Source organism: Coregonus clupeaformis, chromosome 29, assembly GCF_020615455.1.
Source record: "Coregonus clupeaformis isolate EN_2021a chromosome 29, ASM2061545v1, whole genome shotgun sequence".
NCBI lineage: Eukaryota > Metazoa > Chordata > Actinopteri > Salmoniformes > Salmonidae > Coregonus > Coregonus clupeaformis.
The window spans coordinates 35,525,831-35,545,038 of NC_059220.1; the positions used below are offsets into that span (position 1 = coordinate 35,525,831).

At 43.5% G+C, this 19,208-nt stretch overlaps 1 protein-coding gene across 2 annotated transcripts in view; it reads left to right on the forward strand.

Moving 5' to 3' along the window:
• LOC121571732 (E3 ubiquitin-protein ligase SH3RF3-like) overlaps positions 1-19,208 on the forward strand; it is a 102,888-nt gene that overhangs the window by 49,011 nt on the left and 34,669 nt on the right. The window lies entirely within an intron of this gene.

The window sequence follows — 19,208 nt, forward strand, 5'->3', positions numbered from 1 at the left end:
AACTGGTAATGGCGACGAAAGTTTGGGCTGAGGCTAAACAGATAAACAGGATAGGGTACTGTGTAAAGGAACAGTCCAGCAGGCATCAGCTGTGTAGCTGAGTGATCATAAGGTCCAGTGAACAGCAATAGCTATGTCCGGGAGCAGTTTGTAGGCTGCTACAGGACAGGTGAGCAGGAGGCACGGCTGTTGATTGCGCGTGCTAGCTGGCCGGGGCTAGTAGATGGATCTTCGTGGTCGTCGCAACGAGAAGCCTGTTGAAACCACAACAGACGATTACGTCGGCAGACCAGTCGTGATGGATCGGCAGGGCTCCATGTCGACACTAGGAGGTCCCGTCCGGTTGACAGAGAGGTAGATAGCCGGGAGATGGGCCTGGCTCGAGGCTAGCTCAAGGCTAACTGGTGCATCGGTGAATTAGCCAACAACAGCCATTCAGTTGCAGCTAGCTAGTTGCGATGATCTGGTGTTAGGGTCCAGTGATTCAGTGATAACGGCAGAAAATCCGATATGCTCTGGGTCGATAGCACGCTGTGCAGACCAATAATTGTCCAGGCTAGAGCTGGCTGGTAGGTAGTGCAGGCCACGGACAGTGGTGAAGACCGCTAACGGTGGCTAATAGCAAGTAGCTCGTTAGCTGGCTAGCTGGCTAGTTTCAGCCATAGGTTCTTGATAAAAATAATGAAATAATAGAATCCGTTCCACATTGGGTGAGGCGGGTTGCAGGAAAGTATATTTGGTTATAGGATGGGAAGTGAGATAGACAAATATACACTGCTCAAAAAAATAAAGGGAACACTAAAATAACACATCCTAGATCTGAATGAATGAAATAATCTTATTAAATACTTTTTTCTTTACATAGTTGAATGTGCTGACAACAAAATCACACAAAAATTATCAATGGAAATCAAATGTATCAACCCATGGAGGTCTGGATTTGGAGTCACCCTCAAAATGAAAGTGGAAAACCACACTACAGGCTGATCCAACTTTGATGTAATGTCCTTAAAACAAGTAAAAATGAGGCTCAGTAGTGTGTGTGGCCTCCACGTGCCTGTATGACCTCCCTACAACGCCTGGGAATGCTCCTGATGAGGTGTTGGATGGTCTCCTGAGGGATCTCCTCCCAGACCTGGACTAAAGCATCTGCCAACTCCTGGACAGTCTGTGGTGCAACGTGGCGTTGGTGGATGGAGCGAGACATGATGTCCCAGATGTGCTCAATTGGATTCAGGTCTGGGGAACGGGCGGGCCAGTCCATAGCGTCAATGCCTTCCTCTTGCAGGAACTGCTGACACACTCCAGCCACATGAGGTCTAGCATTGTCTTACATTAGGAGAAACCCAGGGCCAACCGCACCAGCATATGGTCTCACAGGGGGTCTGAGGATCTCATCACGGTACCTAATGGCAGTCAGGCTACCTCTGGCGAGCACATGGAGGGCTGTGCGGCCCCCCAAAGAAATGCCACCCCACACCATGACTGACCCACCGCCAAACCGGTCATGCTAGAGGATGTTGCAGGCAGCAGAACGTTCTCCACGGCGTCTCCAGACTCTGTCACGTCTGTCACATGTGCTCAGTGTGAACCTGCTTTCATCTGTGAAAAGCACAGGGCGCCAATGGCGAATTTGCCAATCTTGGTGTTCTCTGGCAAATGCCAAACGTCCTGCACGGTGTTGGGCTGTAAGCACAACCCCCACCTGTGGACGTCGGGCCCTCATACCACCCTCATGGAGTCTGTTTCTGACCGTTTGAGCAGACACATGCACATTTGTGGCCTGCTGGAGGTCATTTTGCAGGGCTCTGGCAGTGCTCCTCCTGCTCCTCCTTGCACAAAGGTGGAGGTAGCAGTCCTGCTGCTGGGTTGTTGCCCTCCTACGGCCTCCTCCACGTCTCCTGATGTACTGGCCTGTCTCCTGGTAGCACCTCCATGCTCTGGACACTACGCTGACAGACACAGCAAACCTTCTTGCCACAGCTCGCATTGATGTGCCATCCTGGCTGAGCTGCACTACCTGAGCCACTTGTGTGGGTTGTAGACTCCGTCTCATGCTACCACTAGAGTGAAAGCACCGCCAGCATTCAAAAGTGACCAAAACATCAGCCAGGAAGCATAGGAACTGAGAAGTGGTCTGTGGTCACCACCTGCAAAACCAGTCGGTGTCTTGCTAATTGCCTATAATTTCCACCTGTTGTCTATTCCATTTGCACAACAGCATGTGAAATTTATTGTCAATCAGTGTTGCTTCCTAAGTGGACAGTTTCATTTCACAGAAGTGTGATTGACTTGGAGTTACAGTGGGGAAAAAAAGTATTTAGTCAGCCACCAATTGTGCAAGTTCTCCCACTTAAAAAGATGAGAGAGGCCTGTAATTTTCATCATAGGTACACATCAATTATGACAGACAAATTGAAAAAAAAAATCCAGAAAATCACATTGTAGGATTTTTTATGAATTTATTTGCAAATTATGGTGGAAAATAAGTATTTGGTCACCTACAAACAAGCAAGATTTCTGGCTCTCACAGACCTGTAACTTCTTCTTTAAGAGGCTCCTCTGTCCTCCACTCGTTACCTGTATTAATGGCACCTGTTTGAACTTGCAATTATTAGGAAATGGAAGACATACAAGACCACTGATAATCTCCCTCGATCTGGGGCTCCACGCAAGATCTCACCTCGTGGGGTCAAAATGATCACAAGAACGGTGAGCAAAAATCCCAGAACCACACGGGGGGACCTAGTGAATGATCTGTAGAGAGCTGGGACCAAAGCAACAAAGCCTACCATCAGTAACACACTACGTCGCCAGGGACTCAAATCCTTTAGTGCAGACGTGTCCCCCTGCTTAAGCCAGTACATGTCCAGGCCCGTCTGAAGTTTGCTAGAGTGCATTTGGATGATCCAGAAGAGGATTGGGAGAATGTCATATGGTCAGATGAAACCAAAATATAACTTTTTGGTAAAAACTCAACTCGTCGTGTTTGGAGGACAAAGAATGCTGAGTTGCATCCAAAGAACACCATACCTACTGTGAAGCATGGGGGTGGAAACATCATGCTTTGGGGCTGTTTTTCTGCAAAGGGACCAGGACGACTGATCCGTGTAAAGGAAAGAATGAATGGGGCCATGTATTGTGAGATTTTGAGTGAAAACCTCCTTCCATCAGCAAGGCCATTGAAGATGAAACGTGGCTGGGTCTTTCAGCATGACAATGATCCCAAACACACCGCCCGGGCAACGAAGGAGTGGCTTCGTAAGAAGCATTTCAAGGTCCTGGAATGGCCTAGCCAGTCTCCAGATCTCAACCCCATAGAAAATCTTTGGAGGGAGTTGAAAGTCTGTATTGCCCAGCGACAGCCCCAAAACATCACTGCTCTAGAGGAGATCTGCATGGAGGAATGGGCCAAAATACCAGCAACAGTGTGTGAAAACCTTGTGAAGACTTACAGAAAACGTTTGACCTGTGTCATTGCCAACAAAGGGTATATAACAAAGTATTGAGAAACTTGTGTTATTGACCAAATACTTATTTTCCACCATAATTTGCAAATAAATTCATTAAAAATCCTGCAATGTGATTTTCTGGATTTTTTTTCCTAATTTTGTCTGTCATAGTTGACGTGTACCTATGATGAAAATTACAGGCCTCTCTCATCTTTTTAAGTGGGAGAACTTGCACAATTGGTGGCTGACTAAATACTTTTTTTCCCCACTGTACATTGTGTTGTTTAAGTGTTCCCTTTATTTTTTTGAGCAGTGTATATGAAAATAAGACAAAAAACAAAAAAAACTGTCTATTTACACGAGGACACAACTGAATACACGACCACACTGCTACGCCATCTTGGATTTTTGTATCCATCTTGGATTTACAGTCCATTGAGCTGTTTAAAACTGTATTATAACCTCCCACCATAATAATAGAGTCTTGAATTGCTTTCAGGGTTGATAATTTATTATATATATTGTCAAAGAAGTGTGGATCATCATTATTTGGTCCGTAAAGGTTAATGAGCCATACCTGTTTATGGTCCAAAAACATATTTAAAATAATCCATCTACCTTGCGTATCTGTTTGGACAATTTGCGCATTCGGATCGAAATTACTGTTAATTAATATCATCATTGAGTTTCTTTGCCCCTGGGAGAAGTATATTTCGCCCCCCCATTCTTTTTTCCACACAACTTAATCTAGAATTGTTGAATGAGTTTCCTGTAAACAATAGATATTATATTCCTTCTCTTTGATCCATGTAAATATTGTTCTTCTTTTGTTATTATCTGCTAAGCCATTACAATTATAACTGGCTATACTTATTTCAACATATACCATACTGAGATACAAGTTTCAAATCTATTTATCATTATATACAGTGAGGGAAAAAAATATTTGATCCCCTGCTGATTTTGTACGTTTGCCCACTGACAAAGAAATTATCAGTCTATAATTTTAATGGTAGGTTTATTTGAACAGTGAGAGACAGAATAACAACAAAAAAATCCAGAAAAACGCATGTAAAAAATGTTATAAATTGATTTGCATTTTAATGAGGGAAATAAGTATTTGATCCCCTCTCAATCAGAAAGATTTCTGGCTCCCAGGTGTCTTTTATACAGGTAACGTGCTGAGATTAGGAGCACACTCTTAAAGGGAGTGCTCCTAATCTCAGTTTGTTACCTGTATAAAAGACACCTGTCCACAGAAGCAATCAATCAATCAGATTCCAAACTCTCCACCATGGCCAAGACCAAAGAGCTCTCCAAGGATGTCAGGGACAAGATTGTAGACCTACACAAGGTTGGAATGGGCTACACCATCGCCAAGCAGCTTGGTGAGAAGGTGACAACAGTTGGCGCGATTATTCGCAAATGGAAGAAACACAAAATAACTGTCAATCTCCCTCGGCCTGGGGCTCCATGCAAGATCTCACTTCGTGGAGTTGCAATGATCATGAGAACGGTGAGGCATCAGCCCAGAACTACACGGGAGGATCTTGTCAATGATCTCAAGGCAGCTGGGACCATAGTCACCAAGAAAACAATTGGTAACACTCTACGCCGTGAAGGACTGAAATCCTGCAGCGCCCGCAAGGTCCCCCTGCTCAAGAAAGCACATATACAGGCCCGTCTGAAGTTTGCCAATGAACATCTGAATGATTCAGAGGAGAACTGGGTGAAAGTGCTGTGGTCAGATGAGACCAAAATGGAGCTCTTTGGCATCAACTCAACTCGCCGTGTTTGGAGGAGGAGGAATGCTGCCTATGACCCTAAGAATACCACCCCCACCATCAAACATGGAGGTGGAAACATTATGCTTTGGTGGTGTTTTTCTGCTAAGGGGACAGGACAACTTCACCGCATCAAAGGGACGATGGACGGGGCCATGTACCGTCAAATCTTGGGTGAGAACCTTCCCTCAGCCAGGGCATTGAAAATGGGTCGTGGATGGGTATTCCAGCATGACAATGACCCAAAACACACGGCCAAGGCAACAAAGGAGTGGCTCAAGAAGAAGCACATTAAGGTCCTGGAGTGGCCTAGCCAGTCTCCAGACCTTAATCCCATAGAAACTGTGGAGGGAGCTGAAGGTTCGAGTTGCCAAACGTCAGCCTCGAAACCTTAATGACTTGGAGAAGATCTGCAAAGAGGAGTGGGACAGTCTCTCACTGTTCAAATAAACCTACAATTACAATTATAGATTGATCATGTCTTTGTCAGTGGGCAAACGTACAAAATCAGCAGGGGATCAAATACTTTTTTCCCTCACTGTATGTTTGTAAATTTACAAATAGAAAATACCATAGTAATTGAGTGTCCATATAGCTGTACCATGATATTTGCATTGCTACTAAGTAACCCTCCAATTGTTCTCCACTAATTCCCCCGCTAAAGCCCTTCCCCATCCCAAGTTGGACCGTCATCCCAGTGATCGGCATACCACCCCTGTCCCTCCGGATCTCAAGGGCCCAGAGAGGCCAGGACCCATCCATCGAAAACAGCACACAGTGCCACCCACAAAACAGAAGCAGGTCAACCGCCAAAAGCATTTCCAATGCTCTCACCTCAATATATATACAGTGGGGAGAACAAGTATTTGATTTTGCAGGTTTTCCTACTTACAAAGCATGTAGAGGTCTGTAATTTTTATCATAGGTACACTTCAACTGTGAGAGACGATCCAGACAAAATCCAGAAAATCACATTGTATAATTTGTAAGTAATTCATTTGCATTTTATTGCATGACATAAGTATTTGATCACTTACCAACCAGTAAGAATTCCGGCTCTCACAGACCTGTTAGTTTTTCTTTAAGAAGCCCTCCTGTTCTCCACTCATTACCTGTATTAACTGCACCTGGAAACATAATTCTTTGGGGATGCTTTTCTGCAAAGGGGACAGGACGACTGCACCGTATTGAGGGGAGGATGGATGGGGCCATGTATCGCGAGATCTTGGCCAACAACCTCCTTCCCTCAGTTAGAGCATTGAAGATGGGACGTGGCTGGGTCTTCCAGCATGACAACGACCCGAAACACACAGCCAGGGCAACTAAGGAGTGGCTCCGTAAGAAGCATCTCAAGATCCTGGAGTGGCCTAGCCAGTCTCCAGACCTGAACCCAATAGAAAATCTTTGGAGGGAGCTGAAAGTCCGTATTGCCCAGCGACAGCCCCGAAACCTGAAGGATCTGGAGAAGGTCTGTATGGAGGAGTGGGCCAAAATCCCTGCTGCAGTGTGTGCAAACCTGGTCAAGACCTACAGGAAACGTGATGATCTCTGTAATTGCAAACAAAGGTTTCTGTACCAAATATTAAGTTCTGCTTTTCTGATGTATCAAATACTTATGTCATGCAATAAAATGCAAATTAATTACTTAAAAATCATACAATGTGATTTTCTGGATTTTTGTTTTAGATTCCGTCTCTCACAGTTGAAGTGTACCTATGATAAAAATTACAGACCTCTACATGCTTTGTAAGTAGGAAAACCTGCAAAATCGGCAGTGTATCAAATACTTGTTCTCTCCACTGTATATAGCTATTTAAAAATATATATCTATTCAAATATCTTGCATATCTTATTTTCCATCATTATCAATTAATATGCGTAATAATGTTGGCAGTTCATGCGTAGGATTTTAACCTATAACCCGGGTTGCCATTGTATTACATTACACTTTTGACACGCAACCCCTTTCCTCCACAACAACCATAAAATCAGATGCTCAGTGGTTGTTACATCCCAGAGCCCAACTCAAGAAAGGACCTGATTTACGAATGCATACACAAATGCATATACAGTTACAGCTGTTTGAGAAAGCATGCAAGATTGAGCAAAAATTGACAACAATGTGAGATTTGATTAATCTATTTAATCGATGTAATGGAGGTCAGATCCACCCTCTTCACCTGAGACACAAACACTCTGGTCCCCCGTTGTAACCATTTTTCCCAAGCATCTCCGTGCAGTCAGACCTTTGATTATTTTGTGCCACCTGGGCCACAATGATAAGCCCCCTCTTTGATTGTCCGAGTGTGACCCCCTCCCCAATGGTTACTGCATCCAGTGTTGCCAGCACTGCCACTACCTGGGTGGGAGTACCCCACCGGAATCCCCACCGGCTAGGTACAAGGTCGTCAAGGTATAGGGTTGGGGATCGTTCCATCATGATAGGACAATAAAAAATTATATTCGATGTATACTATATTTTAAAATGTATATCCCTCATCTGCACAAAATTGAAAGCTCTCTCTCACAACCCCTGCTCACAGACACACGTTGGTTCTGGGATATGCAACCATTTCCTTTCTCACTCACTTAACGCCACACTTATTCAAACACAAAAACGCACACCACACCTTCCATCACAATTCATCCACACATACCCACATACTGTGCCTTCTATGTCTTCTGTTTGCTATGTTTTTATCTCCACTCTGTTAATTGAGTACTTGTGTTCTAATTTAGTTTGATTTGAAGATGTATTATTTTGCTTGTTATCTTTTCTTGTAATACCGTCTTATCCCTTTATAAAATACTATACCTACTATAAATGTGCTTTATTATTACAATCCCTACCAGGGATAGTATTGGGTGTTCTATTATTCGACTCCTCTATTCAAACTTTCAGAATAGCCATGGAGTAGTCTTTGTGTCGCGGAACATTTGGTTGTCAATATACAGTTTATCGACAACAAGAACAACATGCTTCCCTTTTAATCTATTTTCCTTGAAGATTGGGTACAGAACTTTGCGCCGTTCTGCAATCTCCCTCGGGAACTGATCATTCATGCCTATTTTTGTGCCAGCAAGTCTTTAAGGACTGTGTTTGTGCAAAATGTTTCTGTGAATAAACAGTGTGGCTAGCTCAAATGCTGACTGTTGCGTCAATCGAAACTGGACGTTCGAAATAAGCGTTCTAATCACACAGGTTTGAGCGTACGCTGCAGGGACCGTTTGTTGGTAGGTGTGAAAAGGTTAAAATAGTTTCAATCTTTGAAGCTCCTGGCTTGTCCAGTATTTGCTGCACAGAGAGAATAAAGTGTTGTATCTGCAAATGTTCACCTCAGGGCGTCACAGACTGGACTTCCCAGGTTGCCTGACCCTGCTGAGACCCCTGTCACCATCTGATCCTGCTCAGATGAGGCATGACAAAGAATTACCTTGGTGTACATGTATATATTATATTATTCAAGAGTAGAATCAATGGTTCAATAATTGAAATGCCCATTATTCCCAGATCCCAGACTGTAGCCGACCCATTAATTTAAGATGGAACTTTGTATCCATTCACTGTTTGTTATAATATACTGCAAAATTCACCTGAGCTCTGTAGACTGGTCGTCCCTGGCTGTCTGACCCTGCTGGGACACCTGTCACCATCTGATTCTGCTAAGACATGATGAGCATAGTATTGTGTACTGACTGCACCATGACAGTATAGCCTGTAGAGCTGTTTATACCATGTCAGTGTGATAAGTACAGTGTGAAAAGTAGGGAATTAGCTAGGGAAACTGACAGATCATAACGTTACATTGCTATACTGACTCTAATAAAAACTCACATTGCGCTGTCAAAAAACGTCAGAATATTGGTCTTCAATCAGTTGGCTGCTGGTTTCATCGTTTTATTCAGGTCTAGTGTGATTGAGGCAAAAATAATAGCTAGCTAGCTAGCTAACGTTAGCCAACTTTGGCTAGCTCTAATGGTACATCAACTGACGGAAACTAGCCAAGTTAATTTACTTCTATTGAAACGGAACAAAAAGGCTACAAAACATTTCTACAAACAGCTGTTAGAAACATCTACCTGACAGATAGCTAGAGACTAATGTTAGATCTGAACTGGCTGTGGTAGCTACTAGCCAGCTAGTTCATTCTCTCCAGACAGAACTTCAGTCGAGAGGGGATAAAACATTACTGTAGCTAATGTTACATGTCAGTTACACTACTAGCTCAGCACTGGGAATAAATACTTTTTTCCTGTTAGGTCAAACAGCAGTTACCTTGCCAGCTACATCAGTCAAATAAAGAGTAGCCAGTTTCTGCTCTGCTTGCTTTTACAACTTGGAGAAAAAGCGCAACACACACAGAGACAGCAGCTGCAGACAGCAGCACCGTGCCTTTCAGAAGCTTTGCCTTCACACAGCCTGTCCTCACGCTCTGTGGTGTCCGCACGGTCCTAAATCCAGCCGGCTGAAACCGCCAAACAGCCCACCATGGTTCAGTGTTGCTTGTGTCGAAGCGATCATAGAAGGCATTTAGCTCGTCTGGTAGGCTCGCATCACTTTGTCATCCGTGATAGTTTGCAAGCCCTGCCACATCAGATGAGCGTCACAACCGGTGTAGTAGGATTCGATCTTAGTCCTGTATTGACGCTTTGCCTGTTTGATGGCTTGTAGCAGGATTTCTTATAAGCATCCGGATTAGTGTCCTGCTCCTTGAAAGCTGCAGCTCTAGCATTTAGCTTAGTGTGGATGTTGCCTGTAATCTATGGCTTTTTGGGTTGGATATATGTGGGGACGACGTCTTCGATGCACTTATTAATGAAGCCAGTGACTGATGTGTTATCGGATGTTATCGGATGAATCCCGGAACATATTCCAGTCTGTGCTAGCGAAACAGTCCTGTAGCTTAGCATCCGCTTCATCGGACCACTTCTGTATTGAGCGTCACTGGTACTTTCTGTTTGAGTTTTTGCTTGTAAGCAGGAATCAGGAGGATATAGTTATGGTCAGAATTGCTAAAGGGAGGGCCTTGTATGCATTTCTGTGTGTGGAGTAAAGGTGATCTAGAATTGTGTTTGCTCTAGTTGCACAGGTGACATTCTGGTAAAAATTAGGTAAAGCGGATTTCAGTTTCCCTGCATTAAAATCACTGTGTGTGTGTCTCTCTCTCTTTCTCTCACTCTTTCTCCCCCACTATCTCCCCCTCTCGTTCTTTCTGTCTCTCCCCCTGACCTAATGATACCACTGTCAAATCAAATAAAACATATTTGTCACATGCGCTGAATACGACAGCTGTAGACTTTACTGTGAAAGGCTTACTTATGAGCCCTTTCCCAACAATGCAGAGTTAAAATGTATGAAAAATGTGCAAATAAAAAAAGGAAATAACACAAGTAACACAATAAAATAACCATAACAAGGCTATATACAAGGAGTGATGGTACCAAGTCAATGTACAGGGGTACAAGGTAATTGAGGTAATACAGTGCCTTCGGAAAGTATTCAGACCCCTTGACTTTTCCACATTTTGTTAGGTTACAGCCTTATTCTAAAATTGATTAAATTGTTTTTTTTCTCATCAATCTACACACAATACCCCATAATGTCAAATCCAAAACAGGTTTTTATAATTTTGTGCATTTTTTAAAAACATTATAACAATGAAATATCACATTTACATAAGTATTCAGACCCTTTACTCAGTACTTTGTTGAATCACCTTTGGCAGCGATTACAGCCTTGAGTCTTCTTGGGGATGACGCTACAAGCTTGGCACGCCTGTATTTGGGGAGTTTCTCTCATTCTTCTCTGCAGATCCTCTCAAGCTCTGTCAAATTGGATGGGGAGCGTTGCTGCACAGCGATGTTCAATCGGGTTCAAGTCCGGGCTCTGGCTGGGCCACTCATGGACATTCAGAGACTTGTCCCGAAGCCACTCCTGTTGTCCTGTTGGAAGGTGAACCTTTGCCCCAGTCTGAGGTCCTGAGCGCTCTGGAGCAGGTTTTCATCAAGGATCTTTCTGTACTTTTCTCTGTTCATCTTTGCCTCGATCCTGACTAGTCTCCCAGTCCGTGCCACTGAAAAACATCCCCACAGCATGATGCTGCCACCACCATGCTTCACTGTAGGGATGGTGCCAGGTTTCCTCCAGATGTGACGCTTTGCATTCAGGCCAAAGAGTTCAGTCTTGGTTTCATCAGAACAGAGAATCTTGTTTCTCATGGTCTGAGAGTCTTTAGGTGCCTTTTGGCAAACTCCAAGCTGGCTGTCATGTGCCTTTTACTGAGGAGTGGCTTCCGTCTGGCCACTCTACCATAAAGGCCTGATTGGTGGAGTGCTGCAGAGATTGTTGTCCTTCTGGAAGGTTCTCCCATCTCCACAGAGGAACTCTAGAGTTCTGCCAGCGTGATCATTGGGTTCTTGGTCACCTCCCTGGTTCTTGGTCACCTCCCTGACCAAGGCCCTTCTCCCCCGATTGCTCAGTTTGGTCGGGCGGCCAGCTCTAGGAAGAGTCTTGGTGGTTCCAAACTTCTTCCATTTAAGAATGATGGAGGCCACTGTGTTCTTGGGGACCTTCAATGCTGCAGAAATGTTTTGGTACCCTTCCCCAGATCTGTGCCTCGACACAATCCTTTCTCGGAGCTCTACGTACAATTCCTTCGACCTCATGGCATAATATTTGCTCTGACATGTACTGTCAACTGTGGGACCTTATATAGACAGGTGTGTGCCTTTCCAAATCATGTCCAATCAATTGAATTTACCACAGGTGGACTCCAATCAAGTTGTAAAAACATCTCAAGGATGATCAATGGAAACAGGATGCACCTGAGCTCAATTTCGAGTCTCATAGTGTCGTAGAAATATTTGACTCAAAAAGTAGTCAACTTAAAAATATTTCTCAAGAGACTGGAACTTGTGAATTCAAAAATTAGACTTTTATTATTTGCATAACAAAGCCGAGCTTGCTCCATGGAGCAACTGCTTGCCCTGAACCGGAGCTGTCCTTTTATACAGACACAAATGCATAGTCACACTGATACAACATACATAGTCACTCCTCTCTATGTGAATGAATAACATATTTCAGTATCACATGTTGGCTACTCACGAGGGCTACTTGCGCTTCTCTAAATGGGGCCTCTGTATCTTATTAGTGGCGTGACTCAAAAAATGATGTACATACGTACATTAAAGAACAATCACACTCTGTATTGACTATATTCACTATCCAGACATATATCTGAAGTACAAAGTATCAATCATGTTCATTCTGTTTTACCTTTATCATTTCATAACACATTATAAAACATATCAATGAATACTTAAACATGGTTTAAACATGTCATCCATAACCCATTCTCAACCACATACATTTAAGCATTTATCATTTATCATCCTCCCTGGCCCTTGAGATTATGTGCATGTGGCTATGTGTCAGGTCATAAGCACAAACAAATGATAACACTAGTTCCATTGTTACTCCAATCTCCACACAGCCACCACGAGGAGTTGTATTTCCATCACATGTCATTGACATACCCAGACCAGCTGCAGGGAGTTATGAAAAACACATAAATGTCTCTGCTCTGTATTAACCCTTCAACTGGTTCTCAATCCATAAACATTTTAAGGCATATAGGTGTTTAATTCTACAACATATGTACTTGAAAATCATCTATAATAGCAAAGGGTCTGAATACTTATGTAAATATATATATATTTTTTTTTGGCAAAACAATCTAAAAACCTGTTTTTGCTTTGTCATTATGGGGTATTGTGTGTAGACAGCTGAGATTTATTTAACCCATTTTAGAATAAGGCTGTAACATAACAAAATGTGGAAAAAGGGAAGGGGTCTGAATACTTTCCAATTCACTGTATGTCTCTACTCATTCCTCAATCTCCCCTAGAGATATATTATCTGACCCACTGGCCCTGTTACATGCAGGCTTACATTTACATTACATTTACGTCATTTAGCAGACGCTCTTATCCAGAGCGACTTACAGTTATTATTATTATTATTTATTTTTTTCATACCCCCCGTGGGAAACGAACTGACAACCCTGGCGTTGCAAACGCCATGCTCTACCAACTGAGCTACATCCCTGCCAGCCATTCCCTCCCCTACCCTGGACGACGCTGGGCCAATTGTGCGCCGCCCCATGGGGGCTTACATGCGTCTCTCTTTCACTCATTCACTCCCTCTCACTCTCTCTCTTCATCTCTCTCCCTCTTCCTCTCTCTTCATCTCTCTCCCTCTCCATCTCCCTCCTCATCTCTTTCTCTCTCCCTCTCCCGCTCACTTCATCCCTCTCTCTCTCTCTCTCGTCATCTCTCTCCCTCTTCATCTCTTTCTCTCTCCCTCCCTATCTCTTCTCTCTCTCTCTCTCTCTCTCTCTCTCATCCTGTATTAGCTGTATCATCTCTCTCCCTCTCCCTCTCTCTTCATCTCTTTCTCTCTCCCTCTCTATCTCTTCTCTCTCTCTTCTCGCTCTCTCCCTTGTCCTGTATTAGCTGTGTCATCCCATTAGTTATTGTAGTGTAGGGGGTTGGTTACTGTGTCAGCACAAGGACAAGTTTGCATGGTATAATAGATAAATTGAAAGCTAGTTCTATTTCCAGTCTCCTTATAGAAAATCCATTCTATTCACATAGTCACTCATGTGCACGCACGCTTTTTATGATAAAATTCCACGACCAGAACCGCAATGTGCTGAGCAATGATCTAAAGGAGTTGTGTAATCAATCAGTGTGTGTGTAGATTATAATTTGCTTTGAGGAGATTAAACATTTTCTGTCTGACATCCTCAGCTGGAATGATCCCCCCTTTATGTGCTAGGCCTTACATCTCTCTCTCTCTCTCTCTCTCTCTCTCTCTCTCTCTCTCTCGCTGTCTCGCCATCTCTCCCCCTCTTCATCTCTCTCCCTCTTCATCTCTCTCTCTCTCACTCTCTCTCTCTCTCTCTCTCTCTCTCGCTGTCTCATCTCTTTCTCTCTCCCTCTCCCCCTCACTTCATCCCTCTCTCTCTTCTCTCTCTTCTCTCTCTCTGTCTCTCTCTCTCTCTCTCTCTCTCTCTCTCTCTCTCTCTCTCTCTCTCTCTCTCTCTCTCTCTCTCTCTCTCTCTTTCTCTCTCTCTCATCCTGTATTAGCTGTATTAGTTATGTGTAGGGGGTTGGGTACTAAGTCAGCACAAGGACAAGTTTGCTTTGTATAATAGATACATTGAAAGCTATTTCTATTTCCAGTCTCAGTCTCTCTCTCCCTCCCTCCCCCTCTCTCCCTCCCTCCCTCCCCCTCTCTCCCTCCCTCTCTCTCTCTCGCTCTCTCTCTCTCGTCAGAGTTCATGCTGGGAGTGAATCGGGAAGCAGGAGCGATTGTGAGAGCAACTGGAATTGTTTTCACTCTATTGGGTTTCAGTGTTTTAAGTGTGTGTGTGTATATATATATATATATATATATATATATATATATATAGAGTCGTGGTCAAAGGTTTTGAGAATGACACAAGTATTGGTCTTCACAAAGTTTGCTGCTTCAGTGTTTTTAGATATTTTTGTCAGATCTTACTATGGTATAATTACAAGCATTCCATAAGTGTCAAAGGCTTTTATTGACAATTACATTAAGTTTATGCAAAGAGTCAATATTTGCAGTGTTGACCCTTCTTTTTCAAGACCTCTGCATGCCCTGGCATGCTGTCAATTAACTTATGGGCCACACCCTGACTGATGGCAGCCCATTCTTGCATAATCAATGCTTGGAGTTTGTCAGAATTTGTAGGTTTTTGTTTGTCCACCCACCTCTTGAGGCTTGACCACAAGTTCTCAATGGGATTAAAGTCTGGGGAGTTTCCTGGCCATGGACCCAAAATGTCGATGTTTTGTTCCCCGAGCCACTTAGTTATCACTTTTGCCTTATGGCAAGGTGCTCCATCATGCTGGAAAAGGCATTGTTCATCACCAAACTGTTCTTGGATGATTGGGAGAAGTTGCTGTCTGAAGATGTGTTGGTACCATTCTTTATTCATGGCTGTGTTCTTAGGCAAAATGGTTAGTGAGCCCACTCCCTTGGCTGAGAAGCAACCCCACACATGAATGGTCTCAGGATGCTTTACCGTTGGCATGACACAGGACTGATGGTAGCGCTCACCTTGTCTTCTCCGGACAAGCTTTTTTCGGGATGCCCCAAACAATCGGAAAGGGGATTCATCAGAGAAAATGACTTTACCTCAGTCCTCAGCAGTCCAATCCCTGTACCTTTTGCAGAATATCAGTCTGTCCCTGATGTTTTTCCTGGAGAGAAGTGGCTTCCTCGCTGCCCTTCTTACATTTTAGTCATTTAGCAGACGCTCTTATCCAGAGCGACTTACAGTTTTAGTGAGTGCATACATTTTTCATACTGGCCCCCCGTGGGAATCAAACCCACAACCCTGGCGTTGCAAGTGCCATGCTCTACCAACTGAGCTACAGGAGGCCTTCTTGACACCAGGCCATCCTCCAAAAGTCTTCGCCTCACTGTGCGTGCAGATGCACTCACACCTGCCTGCTGCCATTCCTGAGCAAGCTCTGCACTGGTGGTGCCCCGATCCCGCAGCTGAATCAACTTTAGGAGCCCTGAAGCCTTCTTCACAACAATTGAACCTCTCTGCTTGAAGTTCTTGATGATCCGATAAATTGTTGATTTAGGTGCAATCTTACTAGCAGCAATATCCTTGCCTGTGAAGCCCTTTTTGTGCAAAGCAATGATGACGGCACGTGTTTCCTTGCAGGTAACCATGGTTAACAGAGGAAGAACAATGATTTCAAGCACCACACTCCTTTTAAAGCTTCCAGTCTGTTATTCTAACTCAATCAGCATGACAGAGTGATCTCCAGCCTTATCCTCGTCAACACTCTCACCTGTGTTAACGAGAGAATCACTGACATGATGTCAGCTGGTCCTTTTGTGGCAGGGCTGAAATGCAGTGGAAATGTTTTTGGGGGATTAAGTTCATTTTCATGGCAAATAGGGACTTTGCAATTAATTGCAATTCATCTGATCACTCTTCAAAACATTCTGGAGTATATGCAAATTGCATCATAAAAACTGAGGCAGCAGACTTAATTAATTAATATTAATATTTGTGTCATTCTCAAAACTTTTGACCACAACTGTATATACAGCTCTGAAAAAAATTAAGAGACCACTGCACATTTTTCTTAAATCAGCATCTCTACATGTATGACAGCCATTCCATTCCAGTGTCTGTTGAATTCCAACACAGGCACACCTCATTCTACTGAATTAGGTACTGATTAGGTGATCACCTGAACCATATCTTATTTAACGGGGAAAAGTATAAAAACCACTGCTGTGCTCATCACTATCCTCTTGAAATAGGACCAGTTGGATGGCAAAAACAGTGCTAATAGTACCTCAAAAGTAGTATGAATCAAAAAATAACTATTGGCCGTGCCAAAAGAGTTGAAAAGGAACGTTTTGAGTGAGGAAAAGAAAGGTTCAATTCTGGCTTTACTGGCAGAGGGATACAGTGAGCGTCAGGTTGCTTCCATCCTTAAAATTTCAAAGACGGCGGTTCATAAGAACAAGGTCAAGCAGCAGACATTGGGGACAACAAAGCTACAGACCGGCAGAGGGCGAAAATGACTCTCCGGGACCGGGATGACCGCCAACTCATTCGAATGTCACTCAACAACCGTAGGATGACATCAAGTGACCTACAAAAAGAATGGCAAACGGCACCTGGGGTGAAGTGCACGGTGAGGACAGTTCGAAACAGGCTCCTAGGGGCAGGGCTGAAGTCGTGGAAAGCTAGAAAAAAGCCCTTCATCAATGAGAAGCAAAGAAGAGCCAGGCTGAGGTTTGCAAAAGACCATAAGGATTGGACCGTAGAGGACTGGTGTAAGGTCATCTTCTCTAATGAGTCCAATTTTCAGCTTTGCCCAACACCTGGTCGTCTAATGGATAGACGGAGACCTGGAGAGGCCTACAAGCCACAGTGTCTCGCGCCCACTGTGAAATTTGGTGGAGGATCGGTGATGATCTGGTGGTGCTTCAGCAAGGTTGGAATCGGGCAGATTTGTCTTTGTGAAGGACGCATGAATCAAGCCACGTACAAGGTTGTCCTGGAAGAAAACTTGCTTCCTTTTGCTCTGACATTGTTCCCCAACTCTGAGGATAGTTTTTTCCAGCACAACAATGCGCCATGCCACACAGCCAGGTCAATGAAGGTGTGGATGGAGGACCACCAGATCAAGACCCTGTCATGGACAGCCCAATATCCAGACCTGAACCCCATTGAAAACTTCTGGAATGTGATCAAGAGGAAGATGGATGGTCACAAGCCATCAAACAAAGCCGAGCTGCTTGAATTTTTGGGCCAGGAGGGGCATAAAGTCACCCAACATCAATGTGAAAGACTGGTGGAGAGCATGCCAAGACGCATGAAAGCTGTGATTAAAAATCAGGGTTATTCCACCAAATATTGATTTCTGAACTCTTCCTAAGTTAAAACATTACTATTGTGTTGTTTAAAAATGAACATGAACTTATTTTCTTTGCATTATTCGAGGTCTGACAACACTGCATCTTTTTTGTTATTTTGACCAGTTGTCATTTTCTGCAAATAAATGCTCTAAATGACAATATTTTTATTTGGAATTTGGGAGAAATGCTGTCAGTAGTTTATAGAATAAAACAAAAATGTTATTTTTACCCAAACACATACCTATAAATAGTAAAACCAGAAAAACAGATAATTTTGCAGTGGTCTCTTAATTTTTTCCCAACTGTATATGTATATATACAGTGGGGAGAACAAGTATTTGATACACTGCCGATTTTGCAGGTTTTCCTACTTACAAAGCGTGTAGAGGTCTGTAATTTTTATCAGAGGTACACTTCAACTGTGAGAGACGGAATCTAAAACAAAAATCCAGAAAATCACATTGTATGATTTTTGAGTAATTAATTTGCATTTTATTGCTCATTAAAGAACTCATTAAAGAAGATGACCTTACACCAGTCCTCTACGGTCCAATCCTTATGGTATATATATTGATTAGTTAAGTTGTTTTAAGGTTATTTTGTTTCACTGTCACTAAACACGTAAAGGGTTGGTGTGATCTTTTGAGGTTGTTTTTCTCAAGGTCGCAACCAGCGGGAGAGGCTGGTTGCAATGGCCACTCGAGAGGGTGTAGGATTGGAAAAACTTAGAGTAAAGATGGAGTAAAGATTCCTGCTGAGGCAGAGTGTTCGGTGGAAGAATGTAGTTTAGCATTTGGCGCTATCATTGGGTATGATAGCATAAAATCAGTTTCAAGGATGAATAGCGCTGTAGTGATATTCTTAGATTCTATTGAAAAGGTGAATACAATAGTTGAGAGTGGTGTTGTATTGAAAGAGACACAGGTGTCGGTATTTCCTTTTTTAATTTTTTTCTTTCTATTTTGTATATATTTCTCAATTTTACTTTTCATTCTTTAACTAAATATACTTTCCTGCAACCCGCCTCACCCAACGTGGAAAGGATTCTATTATTTCTTTATAACTTTTATCAAAACTACTGAAACTAGTCAAGCTGCAACCGAATGGCTATTTGCGATTAGCCACCGTTAGCGTCTTCACCATTGTCCGTGGCCTGCACTACCCAAAAGCCAGCTCTAGCCTGGACAATTTGTCGGCCAGTCTGCACAGCGTGCTATCGACCCAGCGCATATTGGATTTTCTGCCGGAATCACTCGACCCTAGCGACGGATCATCGCAACCAGCTAGCTGCAACCAAATGGCTGTTGTCGTTGGCTAATTACCATTGCCCCTTAGCAAGCACCAGTTAACCTTGAGCTAGCCTCGAGCCAGGCCCATCTCCCGGCTATCTACCTCTCTGTCAACTGGACGGGACCTCCTAGTGTTGACACGGAGCCCCGCTGATCCAACACGACCGGTTTGCCGACGAAATCGTCTGATGTG